Below are 6,270 nucleotides of genomic sequence, written 5' to 3'. Positions count from 1 at the left end.
ACATATTTCAGTTGTAGTTTAATAGAAAGAGCTACTTGGAGTTAGACCCAGCTGTGTAACTTTCTTTGCCAAGTGAATCTCTTTAGCGTAATGCCTGGCTCAGGAGGAACCTGAGAAATGACAAGCCCCTTTCCTGCTTTCACCTCCGCCACTTCCTCTGCCTCACATCCTTGGGCAAATCACTGTCCTTTTTCGGAACTTCAGTTTCCTGGTGCAGTAGATACGATAATACCTTCCTCAGCCACTTCAGAGAGTTCGTATGAAGGTTAAATGAAAGGTACTTTATTAAGTGATAGTTGCTGCTCAAGTGTGTGATTTATTATATCACATATTTAGAAGATACTTGGGGCAGAAAAGGAGAAAGGAATAGTTACTAATGGTGCATTAATTTCTTTGAAATGCACCCCTGGCCATTATTTATCTCATACCTTTTCGGTGTAAAACATGTAAAAAAGCAGCTGCTAGATATATTATATCTAATGTAGCAACACGAGGTAATGTTTGAGAAAATGTAATGCTTGCAGTTCATAGTTGCCTTTGCCACAGAGTTTGCTACACAGAATTAAAGATTTGTGCCAAAAGATTTGGAACTCAATATCTTGGAGCTACAACCTAGTTTTACTTAGGAAGCGTCGCTTCGCAGTCTTCTTGCTGGCATCATTTCCTACGAGAAATTGGCCGCCTTGCTTAATCTTTGTTCCTCTGCGCAGCGCGTCCTTTTCCCCGGGCTGCTTCTGCGATTTTCTCTAGCTCTGATTTTGAGCAGTTTGCGGTGCCTTTGTGTTCGTGTTTCTTGTGCTCAGGAGTTCTTTGAGCTTCTTTCTTGGATCTGTCGGTTTGTAGTATTCATCAAATTTGGGAAAATTTTGGCCATTATTTTTCACATTTTTTTCCTGTTCCTCTTCCTTGTCCTCGCCTTTAAGGACTGCGATTCCATGCCTGTTAGACTGGTTAAAGTTGTCCCACAGCACAGTGATGCTGTGTTCATTTATTTGTCTTTTCTGTTGCATTTTGGATACTTTTTATTCCCGAATCTTCTGCAGTGTTTTCCTTTAGTCTTGTTCAGTGTAATTTTTTTATATTTACCTTGTGACTTTCATCTTAAGACGTTCAGTTTGTATCTTATTTATGTTTTCCATCTCTCTAAGATTCTGAACGTAAGAGTACAGTTGTGCTGCTTTAATGTCCTTGTCCACTAATACTAACTTCTCTTAGTTCTGGGTTGGTTTTGATTGATTTATCGCCTCAATATGCGTCATATTTTCCTGCTTCTTTGCTCGTTGAGTAGTTTTTTTTTTTTCAGGCGAGGCAACTTTTGGTTGACCTCACAGATTGCAAGGACCTTGTCAGCTTACAATCCCTTATTTTTTATTTTTTACGCCTACAGCGCCTGGTCTTCCTAGGTGGTCTCCCATCCAAGTACTAGCCAGGCCCGACTCTGCTTAGCTTCCGAGATCAGATGGGATCGGGCTTATTCAAAGTAGCATGGCTGTAGATGAGTAATTTTTTATTGGTTGCCAGACACTGTAAATTTTACATGTTGGATTTTGAATTGTTATTTGTTCCTATAAATATTTTTGAACTTTGTTCTGTTACATTAGCAACAGGACTTCAAATTTTTTTCATGTGTTGGAGATGATGAATGGCAGCATTTTCTTTTTATATAAATTCCTAGCTTCTTTGAGAGTCTAAAGTCACTAAAAAGACCCCACTTACCTGCAAATCCTGTATATCGTTTTGTGTTTATTTTCCTCGTGTTTTAGCAGGTTATTTTGGCTGGTAGAAGGGATGTCTTTTTCGAATTCCTTATCTTCTAATGTTTTAAAAACTGAATCTGAGATTTGGTTTGTAAATTAAATATGCTATGCTCCTAGTTCAGTGTCTGCTAGCTATCACATGAGTCCTTAAAATAGTTAAGAATCTTAACATAGCATAATATTAAACTTTAACAAAAGTGTTTAATAGTTAATGCTTGTTCTGACCTATGTCCAGGAAACTGGAGTTTGAAGGAATGCAGGGGGAGCAAGTCTAATTCATTTTGCCCTTCGAGCTTTATTTACTGCACAAGTTATGACCAGCGTATAACGCTGTTTCTTATACCTGTTAGCTTAAAAGTGTTGAGCATATTTTTAAACACTTGTTATGACCAGCGTATAACGCTGTTTCTTATACCTGTTAGCTTAAAAGTGTTGAGCATATTTTGACAAGGCTTTATATGAGTTTATGCCACATAGGGAAAAAGGGGCATTTTAAATGCAATAGGACTAGAGTTTGTAGGACAGTTATCTTGACTTTTAGCTGAACAGTATCTTGAGACCGTACTCTGCCAGGACACAATGACAATAGTAGTTTTAAAAAATGTTATTTTGCAAGCATATTTTCTATTTTACAGCTTTTATTAACTTGCATTTCATTTCCGTCTCTTCACATATTGTTGACTGAACACCTGGTATCTGCTAGGTACTGTTCTAGGCACAATGGACGGAACAGGGAATGAGACACAGTCTCCGTCTCTTGGAAAGTTATATTCTAGAACAGGAGCTAGGTAATAAATACTACTACATCGTCAGGTAGTACTAGCTGCTGTGAAGACTGTGGAAGCCGGACAGGGGACTAGAGGATGATGGCAGCATGTTTTAGATGGGGGAGTGAGCTAGGCTTCTCCAAGGCGATGTCTGCCCAGAAATCAAATATGTGTGTATCTCGGGGAAAGCATTTGGCCAGTGGAGACACATCTCACTGTACGTGGTTTCTTGTTGCCCGTTGGGCAGGCCTTCTGGGCTGGGCGTCTGGGACAGAACACTCTCAGGGGCTGTGAGCTAGATGAGGAAGCAGAGCGGATGGCGTTTGCCTCAGATTCCTCCTGTACCTGCCTAAGGCCCAGCACTGGGCACTATACGTTTGAAATTGATTTCGTGTGTGTGTTTGTGTGTGTGGATTCCATCTAATAAAGACAAAATCATTGTTATTAGTAGTGTCGTAATTAAAGAATCATTAAGTTACAGTAACAGCCACAGGTAGTTTTTATTGAGCGGCATATGGGAAGTATTGTTGTTACCCTATTTTGCAGATGAGGAAACTGAGAGGTTAAGTAACTTGCTGGAGGGCACACAACCAGAATGGTGTATACATATATCTCCTTTAAAAAACAGATTGTTACTCACAATGGTACTCACTGTGTTCCCCCCTTAATACACTTGGAGATGTTCACTGTCAGCACACATACGTCTGTTTTATTCTTTTATCAGTGTCAGCTATTTCATTTTACAGGTATACTTTCATCTTTGCTATACTGATGAATATTTGCTTCCAGGTTTTTACTGTTACAAACTGTTTCAGTTAATACTCTTGCATTTCTGTCTTTGGGCGCTATGAAGTATGTCTGTAGATATATTCTCAGAAATGAAATTGCCTGCTCCAAGGATATTTGTACTTTCAGTTTATATAGCTGTTTCCAAGAAGTTACACCAGTTTGTACTCCTACCAACTGTAAGTTTTCCCCATATAAGTGTTTGCATGTAACACAGATGTAGCAATAGTACCTATTTTACACAGTTATCGTGAGGTTTAAATGAAAGGTACCTAGTGAGTTGTCAGTTAATGGGTGTTATGTGTTACTAATATAGTTATTAACCATATTTCTGAATTTCATTACCAGAAATATAAGCCTAGGAACTGTGCTAGGAGGTTGGGAAATTATACAGTTGACCATAGCAACATATGCCTCCCAAATACCGTCACTTACATCTGAACAAATTAGCTGAGTGTCGAGGCTGTGGGAGCTTCAGGGGCCTGGGAGTGTGGAGCTGACCTGACATTAGGGGACAGAGCTGGCAGGCACCTGCAGACTTCTTCTGCCTGGACTGGGCTACCCTCAGACAGGACACAGTAGACGTTGACTCCATGGGTACCTTTGGAGCACCCTGGAATTGCAGCTTTAAATGCTTTCATGGGGCAAGGAGGCCATCGCTTGGGAGGGACCTTTAGAGTATTCTGTCCCAAACACTTTATTCTCCCATTCTCTTACTCCGAGAGGCTTAGTTTAAATTCGCCTTATGGGTTGATTGATTGCGAATGAATTAGGGAGCCCATTACCTAAAAAAACCGGTTTTCCTCATCTGCATGCACACTATTGCTTGAAATTCTTTGCGGAGGAGACAGAGCCGTGTGGTGTTATGGAATGTACAGGTCTTCAGCTAGCAGGCGGGGATTTATGGCAGGTTCGCCTCGGGCTCCCCAGCAATGGGTGATAAAGTCGCTTGACTGCTCCTCGCTTCAGTCTTCTCCATCACAGAATGAAGCAGCCGTAAGATGGAAAGGAGAGGATGTTGTGAAAACACTTTGAAAATGCGAAAGCCGAATGAAAACATACGTCCACACAGAAGCTGCACGTGAATGTTCTTAGCGCTATTTTTCATAGCTGAAAGGTGCAAACAACCCAGATGTCCATCAGCCCATGAATGAGCAAACAAAATGTAGTGCACCCATACAGTGAGATGTCGTTCAATAATGATAATGAGTGAAGTGCTGGTGCACGGCTACACATGGACGAACTTGCAAAATGCTGTGCTGAGGGAAAGAAGCCAGAGAAAGAGGCTGGAGGAGAGGGGAGGGCGGGAGTGGGGGGCGCCTGCTACGGAGTTTGGAGTTTCTTCTTGGGTGTTGAAAATGTTATAAAATTAGATTGTGATGATGATTACACATCTCTGAATATACTAAAACCACTGAATTGTATATTTTAAATGGGTGAATTTTACGACATGTGAATATGTAAAAGTAAAGCTGTAAAAATACAAATGCATTAAAAGTAAAGCTGTAAAAATAATAATGCATTTTATTCTTACTGAGTGAGTCAGTTGTCAGTTATTGATATAGTGCTGGGTATTAGGGATGTAGTGTCAGGATGCAAGCCCAGTTCTGCCACTCAAAAAATGTGGCCCTGGATTAAGTTGGTGAAATTCGCTGAACTCATTTTTCTAATGTGTTGAAACAGAGATAGTAACAATAATCACCTTGCGTGACTGCCCGTGTGGCCGTGGGGCCTGGTCGTGGGGCCTGGTCGTGGGGCCTGGTCGTGGGGCCGTGCCGAGAGAACTTTTGGACACTTACGGTACATGGGTTTGCTCTCAGGGTGTGTTTTCCTTTCCTTCCCTTCTTCTCCAGTGTGTGGATGAGGGAGAAGCAGACTTAAGAGGGAAAGGCACAGAAAGGCAATGCAGAGCCCTGTTTGTTAGCTACTCCTACCTTTAAAAAAAATAAAAATAAAAAATAAATCTAAGCTCTGAGAGATATTTTTGTCCGTTGCAGCCGTACACGTTTACAGTTTAGCAAGAACTTTGTGGTTAAGCCATGCTTTCCAAGGTTTGAGAATATTTTAGTTAACAGGCCAGTCTCGTTCCCAGATGATACCGTTAATCCAGTTCGCTGTACAGAGCTTCAGGCAGGGAGGGAGGGAGGGTCAGGGTGGTGCTGGATTCCCTTTAGGGCTGAGTGTCCACTTTCGTAGGAAGGGATGAAGGGATGTGCTGCTGATCCACTCGTGTTTAGGGGTGCTAGATGACGCCACCATCCAGATACTCTTTATCTCAGTTCGTTCTGAGCATTGTCCGTGGGGACTGAAGCACAATGTACTTTGGCAGCATAACCACCAGAATGTCACCGACCTAGGGAATCTGGAATATTGAATGTGCTCTGTTTCCTGCACAGGGTGTTCGATTGTTTTGGAAAGCAGGGAATTTCCTCGTGGCAGCATTTCTTTTCCAGCTTTTAGTCAGATGACGAGGGCATGAATTTTTGGACTTTCTAAGTGACGGTAGTAGTAGCATTTTAGGAGACATTAATTCTTTGAACTTTATTCAGAGGTCTTCAAGACATTGTACTGGGCATTGAGGAATGAAAGATGAACAGAGGTCCCTCTTCAAGGGCTCATGGCTCTTCACGTCAGAGAGGGCGACTGCACGGGGGCTTCTGCCAGGGCCTTCTCTGTAGGGACATGAAGTGGGTCCCTGCCATTGAGATGTTTCATTTCACTCACCCACGGTTATTTTTTATCATTTCTATTTTATAAAAATCAAGCCAGCAGTTCTATTTTGAAATATATTGGAATTTTTCTTGGTGGATTTTTTCCATTTCGATTGCTTCATAGTGCACTAGGGAGAAGTAGAATCCTCATGAAAATAATGCAGATTTTGCTGACTACAACTGTGGAAGGTTGCCAGTACTTTTTCATAAAATGAGTTACTTGTACGTTATTTCAGCTCTTGAGGCCGT

The 6,270-nt window shown here is 41.5% G+C and overlaps 1 non-coding gene across 1 annotated transcript; it reads right to left on the bottom strand.

Moving 5' to 3' along the window:
* Positions 1-1,378: 1,378 nt before the first annotated feature.
* LOC112485651 lies at positions 1,379-1,497 on the bottom strand. Its single transcript, XR_003048514.1, has one exon. It is a non-coding gene; the product is annotated as a 5S ribosomal RNA (ribosomal RNA).
* Between the last annotated feature and the right edge of the window lie 4,773 nt (positions 1,498-6,270).

Source organism: Pteropus alecto, unplaced genomic scaffold, assembly GCF_000325575.1.
Source record: "Pteropus alecto unplaced genomic scaffold, ASM32557v1 scaffold5, whole genome shotgun sequence".
NCBI lineage: Eukaryota > Metazoa > Chordata > Mammalia > Chiroptera > Pteropodidae > Pteropus > Pteropus alecto.
Note: the sequence above shows the minus strand (reverse complement) of the source record. Positions and strands in the feature narration are given on the sequence as shown.